Source organism: Ornithodoros turicata, chromosome 3, assembly GCF_037126465.1.
Source record: "Ornithodoros turicata isolate Travis chromosome 3, ASM3712646v1, whole genome shotgun sequence".
NCBI classification, from domain to species: domain Eukaryota; kingdom Metazoa; phylum Arthropoda; class Arachnida; order Ixodida; family Argasidae; genus Ornithodoros; species Ornithodoros turicata.
The window spans coordinates 42,402,369-42,415,073 of record NC_088203.1 but is presented as its reverse complement, the minus strand read 5'-3'; the positions used below and the strand labels follow the sequence as shown (position 1 = coordinate 42,415,073).

Sequence of the window (12,705 nt, the reverse complement as noted above, 5' to 3'; positions counted from 1 at the left end):
CTTGGGCCACGTTTGGACTATCGCGGCCTCAATGGGGGTCCTGACACATGGCTTGGGAAACGCTGAGGCATACTGTATATTGTTACATGTGACATGTTGTAGTGTACTGAAGCCAGCTTCACTGTTGTATTGTTTCTTCGCATGGTTACTTCTTCAACATTACTTGAATGAGGAATGCGGAGAATGAGGAAATGTATGCCTTGCATGTTCTGGATGTCCTCTAATTGCTGACCCCTGCTGTTGGGCTAAAAACCAGCAACTACACAAAAAGATTAACATATGCAGAACAGGAGACAGAAACACGGACACAATGACATGATTGAGATCATGATATGTTGCCAATTTTTTTCTGTGTCTCTGGTTCTACATCTTATGAACATGTGCCACATTGCCAGCACCCGTTCCCTCTAGCTACGAAGAGAGCCTTTCAGTAATAAAAATGCAGGTTGTCAAATGCACGTAAACAGTGCTTACGTTTTTTGGGGTCTTCGCTCATCTAATGTTTATGGCAGAAAATGCTCCTCTAGTTCACATGGCATACTGAATATGAGTGTGCTCCACAGCCACAAACTACATTGTAAATTAGCACTGCAGTATGTTTATCGCCACACATGAAATTACCCCTTCATAAGTGCATCACGCAAGCTCGTTGATTCTTATGCTAATTGCTCATGAAATAACATGGGGTGAAAGACACTGGAATCACATGTTGCGTCACTAGCAGTGCCGTACTCACTCAGCAGTGACATCACAAGCCGTGATTTTTCACTGAAGCCTGCAACTAAATGATGTAATCCACATCTTGATTGCAGAAAAAGTAAGCACATGTTTGTTATTACTTGGTATACAGTTGAAACTTGTTAATGTGATGACGGTCATTCTCGTGGATTTTGGCAATGAAACCATTTTAGGATAAAAAAACACCTGTTAAGGTGTAAGCTATGAAAAGTAGTGAATTGAGTGAGGCATTTTAAATTGCCTTTATTCCTTTATATTTTCAGTGCTGACATACATCAGCTTGTGTAACTGTCAATCTGGGCTATTCCCAGCCAAAACCAGCAGAGATGTAGCTTGCCTCTCTTAAATATCACTGGAAAAAATGTGTGCATTCTTTAGACGATGCATATATCGAATGTAAACTCATCATTTTGTTTTCTTGAACAATGGAGGCACATTAAACTGTGCCGAAATATGAAGTTGTCCATTACGGGCTTCCTTCTGACATCTACACATACATCATTTGTGCGCTTTCCTTGCTGGTGTTAGAGGGGAAGCACGGGTCTGCCATCCCAAAGGGTATGTAGAACGAGTATAAATCTGGTGACGTAGTGAGAACTCAAGAAAGGAGCACATTTGGGGTCAAGGTTACAATAAATTTCTGAGAAATTAGCATTCTTGAAGGAGCCCCAGATTATTTATGCTTGTAACTGATTGCTTGTGATTTGCTTCACATAAAAATATCAAGCTGATCTATATTAATTGTTTAACCCATGTGTGTTGAGAATATCAAGCACTTGCCAATAAATTACTTTTTTTTCAGATAGTATTTCACATATAGGTCGTCTAAAAGAAATCTTCCCTTATTTGTATAACTAGTCCTCTCCTGCAACATATTGAAACTCTACAGGTTTATTTTTCTTTAAATAATTTAAAAAAATTGTCACCATAATGTGCTGCAGCTTGTTCGTCAGTTGAGGCCATCTAGGAAGCAAAAAAAAAAAAAGGGATTTTGAGAACCTACAGGTGTATTTGCTCTTGCACAAGAAAAATGTTTCGTCAGCTCATTCACTATCCCATCTGTATGACGCTATAGCACATTTTGAACAAATTCTGCATTCAACCGTTCTGCCTAGTTCTTCAGATTAATTGCAGTCGCTGCTTCATAACAGCTTTGTCAACATTATGATTGTTTTCACATACCTGAAGTCATCTGGAAAGTGAACAAATCTCATCATTTCAAGGGCATACCCTCTCCTATAGCATGTTCAGAATCTGCTGGCGTGGTTTTCTGTAGATCTTATAGCATCAGCTGACCATATTGGCTCAGATCATGTCAGAAGCGACGCAACAGCTTTTGGAACAATTTATTATGATCTCGTGTGCCCTTCAACCACAACAGAAAAGAAGCCCGCAGTCTTTCTTTCAGTGGAAATAGGTGTTTTTGCTGCATTAACAGAAGGTGGCTCAAATTATTGTACCTCCTTGTGGCCTGGGTGGAGCATGCCTCACTGTGCTTTATGTCCAGTAATTTCTTCTCCAACCGTATCTCTTTGGCAGTGAGCCACAACGCATGCAGTCTTCAAGCTTTCTTTCACTCGGAAGAACAGCTTACAGCTCTGAAGGCATCAGAATATCTGCACACAATAGGGGGCTGCAATCTAGCCCTATAGGTGCCAACGCTTTAAATGGTACTGCGAACACAGTCATAGTACCCTATATCACGGCACAAAGCAATTATGTCAAAGTTATGCTTGTGGAGGCAAAGCCACGCTTGCCAAAGCCAAAGAGGCAAAGTGATGCTTATGGAGGGTTTTATTATGCCCTGCTGCTCAGTGTATGGCTTCTGTTTTTAGCTGGAACAAACCAATAAAAAAATCTGAGGAAAGAAATATGCCACCTTCAGTTGTCATCGACCAAGCAAACTAAGTCAATAGTGGTGGTTGTTATTCACTCTACTATGTGATTGTGTTCATGTTAATTCACCTGTTTGGTACTGTGGTACCAGCTAGCTTCCTTGTAGTGTAACATATATGTGACCACATGGAGGACAAAGAGGAAGAATTAGCTAGTCTGGCGTATGAGCTATCACACCTGGCATAGCTGGTCAAAAAGAAAATCTGGGCCATACATCACATAAAACACAAATACCAGTAATATTTTCAGCAAGCACTGGTTAATTTCAAGTAGGTACGGCGCATATAGCGTGTCCATGGACTGATTTTTTTATTCTTAGAGAAATCCTATTTTTGCAGTTATGAGTTGACAACATGTCCTACATCCGAAGTGGATGTACTAATTAGGTCTCGTTTAATTATTGGAAATGGAAGGTCGGTGCAAATGCAACGTCGGTTTCCCTATGTGCCGCTATAATTTTCAAAAGTATGCTCGTGACCATTTAGTGCGAGGACATGGCCCCGAAATAATGGTTGTGTGAGTAAGTCTCAGAGTGTTCTTTTTGCCTTTTCACTTGAACGTGAGGAAGAAACAACGCTGCAGAACTGCAAGCAGCACATTTAATGTAATGTCCCGCAGGATGCAAGTTTTATAGCGGTTTCATATTTCAGCATAATATTTATAAGCTGTAAAAATAGGTGCAAGGGTACCATACAATGAAGTAGCTGGTACCGTAAATTTTAGACCTCTTGTTGGAGTGGGTGCTTGGCATAAAGAGTGACCTGCTAATAAATGTACTTTGGGATTTCAGAATGTGAAGATCATAGAAGAGAAAGGAAGGCAAACAAATACAACAGAGGGTGCCATTCATTTCTCACACTTCTGATTTCAGTTACTTATTGCGCTTGGTTTTCTTCAGTTCCAACATTTGATAACCAGAATTTGCACTGTATATCCACGTGAATAAAAAAGATGCAAAAATTTCTGTGAGAAAATTTCACGGTATTTAAGGAAATGGCATTCTTAGGTTCCAGGGTATTCAAAGACCAGTGAAAACAAAGTGCTTGAAGTATTACGTCTAGATACATCTTTTGCAGCTTTTGCATGGCAAATCGTTGTCTAGGAAGGTGCGCGAATCAATGTGGATGTTCCTGAAATTAGAATCATCTTTTGTTACACTTTGAGATTACCGTATGCTGGTTACAAAAAATTAGGACCTCTGCTGACTCAAGTTATTCATCCGAGAGAAAATAGTTTTTTCTTGCAAACAAACAAACAATTTCTTCACATTCATATGCAGCGTATTTGCAGAAATGCATTTCGAGAGTCTGTCCAGTACCTGTTCCCTGCGTTTATCAGAACGTAGGCTCAAAAGGAAAACCACAGGCAGGTTCCGATTTCACGATTCTACACATACAGAACACATACAGACGGATAAACACAACACATCCACACGGTATCGGAATCAGGCTTTTTCGTCGATCGTCACTTTTCAACTCTACGACTTCACAACCAAGGCAGCTGCAGGAGAATGGCGATGTTCGCGACAATGTTCATAAAATAGCAGGTGTCCACCATGGCTGGGACCAACACCGGGAACTCATTTGGTGACACGACACGAATTCAGAGTTCGACAGGCGAGCAGCAGAACAAATCATTAACTGCAGTGTCAACAGAAACCTGATAGCCGGCGGAGAATACAGCAAACGATTCGTCGAGACTCTGTACTCTCGTTCCCAGCCCACCGCAAAAAGCCTCACCCTGCGGGGAACTATTTTGAGACGCGGGAGCCAAAAGCCTTCGCTGCTCTGAGGCTGTCGTGCATGTCGACCAATCAGAGACGATTTATTTTGAAAGTTTGAATCTGAAGCGTTTGTATCGCAAAAGTTGATTTTTACAGCTTTATCTTTACACCGTGGATTTTTTCGTGATTTATTTCGAGCAGTTTATTCTCGAAGTTTATTTTGCGAAGTGTAAACCAGAGTGATCCCATTCAATTCACTTATGGGAAGAAAAAGTGATAATGCATCGACATATCGGCGGCTCTGATCCTAAGACACTTCTCTCCACATCATGGTGACCTGTCACTTGTGTCCTCAACACGAACGTGAGTGCTATGCAACAGTAGAGGGCCTTCAAATTCATCTGGCAAACGTTCACGAACTCCATGCACCCTGCATACCATTTTGTGAGACTCTCTGCACTCTACGAAATTACACGAAACGCTTCGTGTTGCATCTACATGACAGAGACAAGGCGGGGCATGAAGTGACAACGTTTTTTCATGAGTATGAACACTATCTTGCTAATGTATTGCGACACTTTAGATTCCCACTGCGCTACTTCACATTTCTTAAAGTAGAACTTGGGCGACATACGCCCGATGAGGAGTTACGACATGAGATTCATTTTGTACCTTCTAAAGTGAGAACTGTTTGGTCAGAGGGAGATGTACTGCCTTCGATTGCGCAGTCGACTAGTGAGATAGCACAAACATTAGAAAACTTAGAAATTCAAGGCTCCGGTTTTTTTCTCTTTCGCATTCTTGCTTGTATTCTAAACATTGGACGTTTGGCTCCTCAACTAATTGGATGTTCCCACTTTGAGTTACCGAGTGAATTGAAACTGAAGTATCGTTCCCTGTTGAATGTGGATTACGGACTACATGAAGATGAAGAGAACATGTGTTTTGTCTTCTCCGTGATTGCTGGACTACATCCTGCCTCGCATCACAGACGTAGGGCATCATCCTACAGACCATACATAACACAGTATGTATTTCCTGATACATTTCCCATAGCTTTCCCAAAAGATGTAGAGATATTTGAGAAATGTAATGAAATTAGTATTAATGTGTACGCGTACGAAAATGAAGAAAACTACATTTACCCCATCAAAGTTGTTGATGAGGAGCGTCAGAAACATGCGGACTTGTTACTAGTTGACTCTCATTCTGTGCTCATTTAAATTTTAATGGATTGTTTGTTCCACATGAACAATTCCATTGTAAAAGATGTACAATGGGTTTCTGCTCAGAGGGAAGTCTGAAGTGTCATTTAAGTATGTGTAAGCAACAGAAAGTGGCCAAGACTATTTACCCAAAGAAGGGATAGACATTAGCATTGGCAGGAGAACATCTCATGCCAGAAGTTCCTTTCTACTGTGTGTATGACTTTGAAAGTGTGCTGTCACCGTGTCTGGATTCAGGAAATGTGTATGAAGATCACATCCCCTCTTCATTTTGCCTGTTAGTGATACGCGCATCCGACTCATATGTCCTCCAAAAGTATCTGTATCGTGGACCTAATTGTGTCACTGTCTTTATGGAGCTACTGCACAGCCTCCATGACGACATTTTGGAATGGATACGTACAATTGCCCCTCTAAAAATGACCGCAGAAAACGAGCAGCAGCATGCCACAGAAAGTCACTGCAACGTTTGCAAAGAATCTTTTGCAAAGAAGCAAAAAGTTCGTGACCATGGCCACGTAAGTGGAAAATTTCGACAAACTTTGTGTAACACCTGTAACTTAAAACTTAGAGTGCCTCCTAAGATTCCAATCATTGCACGCAATGCCAACTATGACTTGAGCTTTCTTTTGTCTCACTTGCATCTGCTTAATAAATTAGACATAAATGTGATTGCCAGTAGCTCCCAAAAATTCAAGGCTATAAAAGGCTATAAACTCTTATCGATTCCTACATAGTTTAGACTTCCTGAATGCAAGTCTTGAAACATTAGTGAAAAATCTACGTGAGAAAGGTGAAGACAACTTTCGTTGTCTTCGTTAATTTTTTCCAGACGAAGAACACTTTCAACTAGTTGTTTGCAAAGGAGTGTTTTGTTACAATTTTGTCACCACTTTCGAAGCCTACAATGAGCTTTCTCTACCTCCTCGGTATGAATTCTTCAACACCTTGAATGGGACAGAAGTAAGTGAAGAAGATTATTGTCATGCACAGAAAGTGTTTGAAAAATTTCAACTCCGTAATCTGGGAGAGTATTCAGACCTATACTTACTCACAGATGCGCTGCTTTTAGCAGACGTGTTTCAGAGCTCTCGCCAGTGGACACTTGGCTTTCACAAGATTGAACCTTTTCACTTTGTGTCTCTTCCCGGATTAAGCATGTCTTGCGCCCTAAAAATGAGTAAGGTAGAGCTAGAGTTGATTCACGACCCTTACACCTACCTACTGATTGAGAATGGTATACGAGGAGGTATTACACAGTGCTCGCTGAGGAAAGCGACTGCAAATGTACCAGGAACAGAGCAGTTTGACCCCAAAAGCCCAAGTAGCTTGATCCACTACATAGACGTTAATGGACTTTACGGTTCAGTAATGAGAGAGCCACTGCCTTACGGAGGTTTCGAGTGGCTCACAGAGGATGAAATCGCGAACTTGGATATAACACACCTCGCAGAAGACGCACCTGTAGGTTACTTCCTCGAGGTAGATCTAGTGTATGACAAAGAAATTCACCAACGTCACAGAGATCTGCCAGTTGCCCCTGAGAAAATGTTCCCTATGATCTGCTGTCAGAGTATCAAAAGGAATTGATGAAGAAGTTTCACCTTCCTCAGAAGGCTACCGATGCAAAATTACTGTTGACATTATTCGACAAAGAGAGATATTTTCTGCACTATCGCAATCTGCAGCTGTATATGCATTTGGGCTTGCGTCTCACCAAAATTGACAGGGTTCTAAAGTTTAATCAAAAGCCCTTTCTCCGATCCTATGTGGACTTCAATCGCGATCTTCGAAAACGAGCTACGAATGCCTTCGAAATCGAAAGCTCCCAAGCTAAGGTTACAATTAATAGTGTGTGCGGACGTTTGTGTATGCAGGTTAGAAAGTTTGTCAACTGTCGTCTCACAGTAAGCGACGAACAGGTGCTCAGACTCCTACGCAAACCAAACCTAAAGGAGTTCCGACCGCTGAGCTCTCATGTCATCCTCTTCCAATTCCCTCAATCTGTGCTCCGCATGAGACAGCCACCATACCTAGGATTCACGATACTGGAACTATCCAAGCTGAAGATGTTTGATTTTTACCACAACCATCTTCTTCGTGTAGCTCCAGATACTAGACTATTGTATATGGACACAGATTCCTTCACCATAAAGTTGAGTGAAGAGAAAGCACTACTCGAACTAGCTGACAAGCATCTGGATAACTCTAGCTATGACCCCGATCATCCGCTATATTCTGCGAAAAATAAGATGGTACTGGGAATGTTTAAAAACGAGATGCCTCGTGATCACATTCTCGGTTTCTCTTGTCTAAAACCAAAACTGTACGCTCTCGACCTGAGTAGCAAAAACCAGTACAATCGTGCGAAAGGTGTGAAACATTCTGAAGCACAGAAGCTTCTTTATTCCATGTATACAGACGCTCTTAAGTATGGCAGAATACACACTATTAAACAGAACCTGATCGTACACAAAGACAATGTAAACAAAAGTGTCTCAGTGACAAAGATTGCTATCAACCCTTTGGATACAAAGCATTACGTTTGTGCAGATGGAATTGAAACGTTCCCTTTTGGTTTTCACACCTAATCATATGTATGCATGATGATAGATGATGGAAAAGCCAATTACCATCAATATAGATGTTGCCCTTTTCTTTATTCTTGTGTTTTTTCAACAAGTGTTTAACACTAAAGGAGTGTTGATTGTACATATCTTCATTTGACTTATTGACCTATTTGACCTATTTGGAACAACATGACTTGGAACATTATTGCGAAGGGGCTCATTACTTCATTCCTTCCATCACCATCGGCAATGGATAGAGACTAAACTGCCCATGCCCATCCATCATTTTATAAACAAAGTTGTGTGCGTTTCTTACGCACCGCACACGACACAATTGTAGAAAAAACGTGAAAGATACTTAGTGTGAAAGAAGAACACAAACATCAGACAAACACGGCAGCATGCAAGGAACATGTTCGCTTGGGCCGCATACTTCAAAAGTCACGTCGTTCCCAAGATTTCTGCAAGCAGCACCTGCTGAGCTGCGGGATGCCGACGCGCCGTCCATCCCCTGTACGTTCAAGGGGTTGCTCTGCCGTACTTTTGAGATAGCGATGAGCGACACTCTACAGGGATGTCCGTTGCTCGTCCTAGCACGGCGAAGGTGTTCGCATCAAGCGTGGACATTCGTGCTTCCTTTGCGGTCGTGTGGGCTAAGTTCGTGCAGCTTGTCTCATGGCTATGGTACACTGCCATGCCAGAGTGATTTTCTTCTGCTCTATGTGTGACTTCTGGTTTTTAATGGGCACCGTCCCAGTGCTGGATTTGTTCTTGTCCAATGTTAAGTATGTGGTTCACTCGCCAGCAAATAATGTAGACCTCCACTTGAGTGTGACGCACAGGAGAAAATGCCTGGGGGAAGCCGATTCACCGTCAATGTGAATAGATTAAGTGCTTCCCTGAGGAGTGTGCAAGTGTATTCTAAGTATATCATTCGCAACATTATGAGTGTACACGCAACACTTTCAAGCGTGAAACACGACAATGCTACTGGGTGTCATAGTATGCCAGCCAGATTCGTCGGCGGAGTTCAACTGCAGGGGATAACTTGTCCCGAAATATGCATTCCTGGAGTATTCGGAAAACTTTTCTCGTTCCGGAGTTCCTTTTCGAGGTGCGTCTTCTTACTCGAGGCAATGTACCACATGTATTGATTGAAGAGCGCGTAGGATCTCATTTACGACTCTTCTGCGTAAACACATGAAAAATCATGCGCATGTATTGCATTAGGGACGTGTGATCTAGCCGTGCCGTAGAATGGGCTGTCCTGGACTCCTCCAAAACACCTGCAAACAGACCCTTCACTATGTCGATGTCACAACAGGACGGATGCGTGATGGCCTTCCACCGCCCTCTTCGACTTCAGAGTGGCCTCAAAGGGTGCTTTTGTGGCTGCCTTGGACAGGTAAACAGCTTATGACACGTCTTGACGTAGTATGCGCAGTTTTCTTTTGGTTGTAAACAGCGTACTTAAGGTGTTGCATAAGTGCTGCTTTTACACCTGCTCTTATCGCGAAGCTACAATTAACGGTACGACAAACGACAATTTCAGATCCACTGCCTAACGTAATATTAAGAAACATCGCATATTGAGTGGGAATGTCACCGCATACACGACAGAATTGTCCAAATAGCGTAAAATATACTTACTGTGAAACAAGAACGCAGACATCAGAAAAACAAGGGGGCATGTTGATACGAAGGATATCTTGAAAAGGCCGCACGCCACCAATGCGAGCAGGCTCGAACGTGTTCGCTTGGGCCGCATACTCCAAATGTCACGTCGTTCCCAAGATTACTGCAAGCGCCACCTGCTGAGCTGCGGGATGCCGACGCGCCGTCCCCTTTACGTTCCAGGGGGGGGGGGGGGGAGTGCTCTGCCGTACTTGCGGATGTCAATGACCGACATTGATATCCATCAGTTATTGGCGGGAATGAATACAGTTTTGATTTTGATTCAAGCTGTTGCCCGATTTACGTGTGCTTTCACAGCGGGAGTCAGTGAAATTGAAGAATAGTTCTGAAGGATACTTTATCGGACACAGATGACATTTTTACGATAATGGCAATGCCTCCCAGACTCTGCTACCCTGTGATCTATCAAAAACATAAAATATCGCCTCGCGATCGGATATACGCGATGCTACATGCTTTTGGCCTTCACTGCATGAGCAGTAATGTGCAAAACTGAGGCTGAAGTTTACTTTGACTCTTCACATAGCGCGAATCGGCTGGGCTAGAAGGATAGAAAACAGAAAAAAAAAAACGTCTCCCAATAGCAATCACTGTTCCTACTGGCTAATGTGAACGTGTGAGCACAGTTACTCATAACGGAACTTGAAGAACGCAACTCTTACCTGGTGGCTCGGCGTTGAGCTGCAACATGTACTTTGCTTACACCGTCACCACAGGGAAGAGAACAAGGACTCTTCTAGCATGAGTATCCAAGTGCGGGCACTTTCCACGGGCAGAAATTCGGCATGTTTCTGCAGATTTGCGAGCCCACTAGTCGCGACGCCCTGGGGCTCCCACACCATATTGCACACTGCAACGTGCATTTCCACATTGCCACACTGTCACATTTCTTGTGCTCACGGCCAAGAAATGTGGAAAGTAGGCGGAACAGGGAAGAGCGTTTTGTCTTCGAATTTCACTGCGTCCGGCCGTCCTCTTCTTCTCTCCCCATCTCTTCCCATAGTTCCCATTTTTCCTTTCCAGGAGTTAGAGATTGAAGCCCCTCCCGGAAGAAGCATAGCCTTCATTTCCGAAGATTTCTCCATGTGGGGTACTTCTTTCACCATAACTGATGCCAGGGGAAACGCGATGTTCAAGGTCCTCGGCCCCGTTCTGTCCTCCAGCTGTGTGAGCAAGGCGTCTCCGGACATATTACAGGTGCGTCACCGTGGAAACGAAAATCGTGGAAGAAGTCAGACAAACACGTTTGAGCCACCAATAACCGATATCCTAATAGTGATCCACAAGTGTCACATGAGCGCCATTTCTGCGCTATTTCTAAGCGCCATTCATTTTTTCATGAGTGCCATGTACGCACACTTCTTGACAATCGCCGTATCAGTGCTCTTTGCGGGTTTTGTGGCTTCTTTGTGGAAACCCCTTCAAGGTCAAGGCTGAGAGAGGAGCCTCAATCATATCACTGATTGTGCTCTGCTGTGTGAGTTTTATCCTGGGTCCTCAGTGACATGTGACACTGGCAATTCCCCCCAACGCTAGCAGACTGCAGTATTGCTTCGTGGTGTCAATAGGGAATACAAAATAAGCACCAAAGAAATTTCGACCAGGCCCGTTTCTATCTTGTTTCCTTTTCATTCCTATGCTAGTATTTGCTTGTGTGCCAATATGTTACATTAGGTTTGACACAGCATTTCAATTGACGTTCTGCAAACCCAATAAAAGCGGCAATGGAATGTAGGCTCTTCTAATAACTACAAAGCACAAAAGTAAGGTTTCACTGTGGACAACCATGGCCCACCCATTTGAATTTACCATTATATTCAGGTGACAACAATGGGAGGGTTCCCAGTAGGCGAGATATGGATTGGGGAGCAAATTACGGTATCCTTTCTCGTCAACCTGGATGTTCAGCTCAAGGGATGTCTAATCGCCTGTGGAATGTTGGCTGTAAGTCTTCCCTTTGTGTCGGCTCTGTTAATCAGACTGAATGACGTGCTGCGCTGAATGATGGACTATATCTCGTATCTTACGAAACCTAATTAATTTAAGCCATTGGAAACCAGGTGTCTGACATTCGGTAATCTCCCAAAATATTGTAGTTCTCTTTGACACGAATGTATAAAAACATTAATTTGTACTTCTGAGAAGTACGACTTCATAGTGTGAGCAATAGTCAAGCAATTTCTGTCACCCTGACAACAGTTGCTGACTGTCTTCCAACGTGGCACGAAGCGCCCTGAAGGTTGCGAGCTCAAAAAGTTTTGATGAACCCGCGTCTACGTTATCCCCCTTACTGGAGGTGCCGAGTAGGGGCAATTACCGGAGGAAATGGACTGCCGTTTCGATAGCTGTTTCAGCAACGAAATGCCGACACTGTTTTATTTTTACAGGAAAAGAGCGCTGTATGTGTATGACACACCGTACAACGATATGGGGCGACTAACGTTTTATCGATGTGTAACGCCGACGACGATATTATGGGACGACGAGTGATGTAAAACAAGATCATATTATAAACCATTCTGCGGGACTCCGCGTTCTCCAGATGGCTTCTTTGAACCGCAGATGTCTATGTCATGCAGCAATGCAATAGAGCTTATCATGCCGCGTTGTGTAGCCCGTCACATGCTGCTACAGTCTAGCATGTACCTTTTTTATGAGCATTGTAGCCGACCAACGTGCACGCGAAAGCTTCGAATGCCATGCGATCGCTCACAGTACGGGTACAGAAAACACCCGGGCATGTGTTCGCACGTGCTCATGAGGTCTGAGAAGTGAGTGCATAGCATAGCTCTTTGAAATCAAATCAAAGGGTGCACTCTTTTTGCCTTGTCGAAAACAGCAATATAGAACCGTGCAT

At 43.1% G+C, this 12,705-nt stretch overlaps 1 long non-coding RNA gene across 1 annotated transcript; it reads left to right on the top strand.

Moving 5' to 3' along the window:
• Positions 1 to 9,446: 9,446 nt before the first annotated feature.
• Positions 9,447 to 11,788, top strand: LOC135386932 (uncharacterized). The gene is made up of 3 exons (XR_010420721.1): positions 9,447 to 9,558; positions 10,872 to 11,045; positions 11,670 to 11,788. It is a non-coding gene; the product is annotated as an uncharacterized LOC135386932 (long non-coding RNA).
• Positions 11,789 to 12,705: the final 917 nt, after the last annotated feature.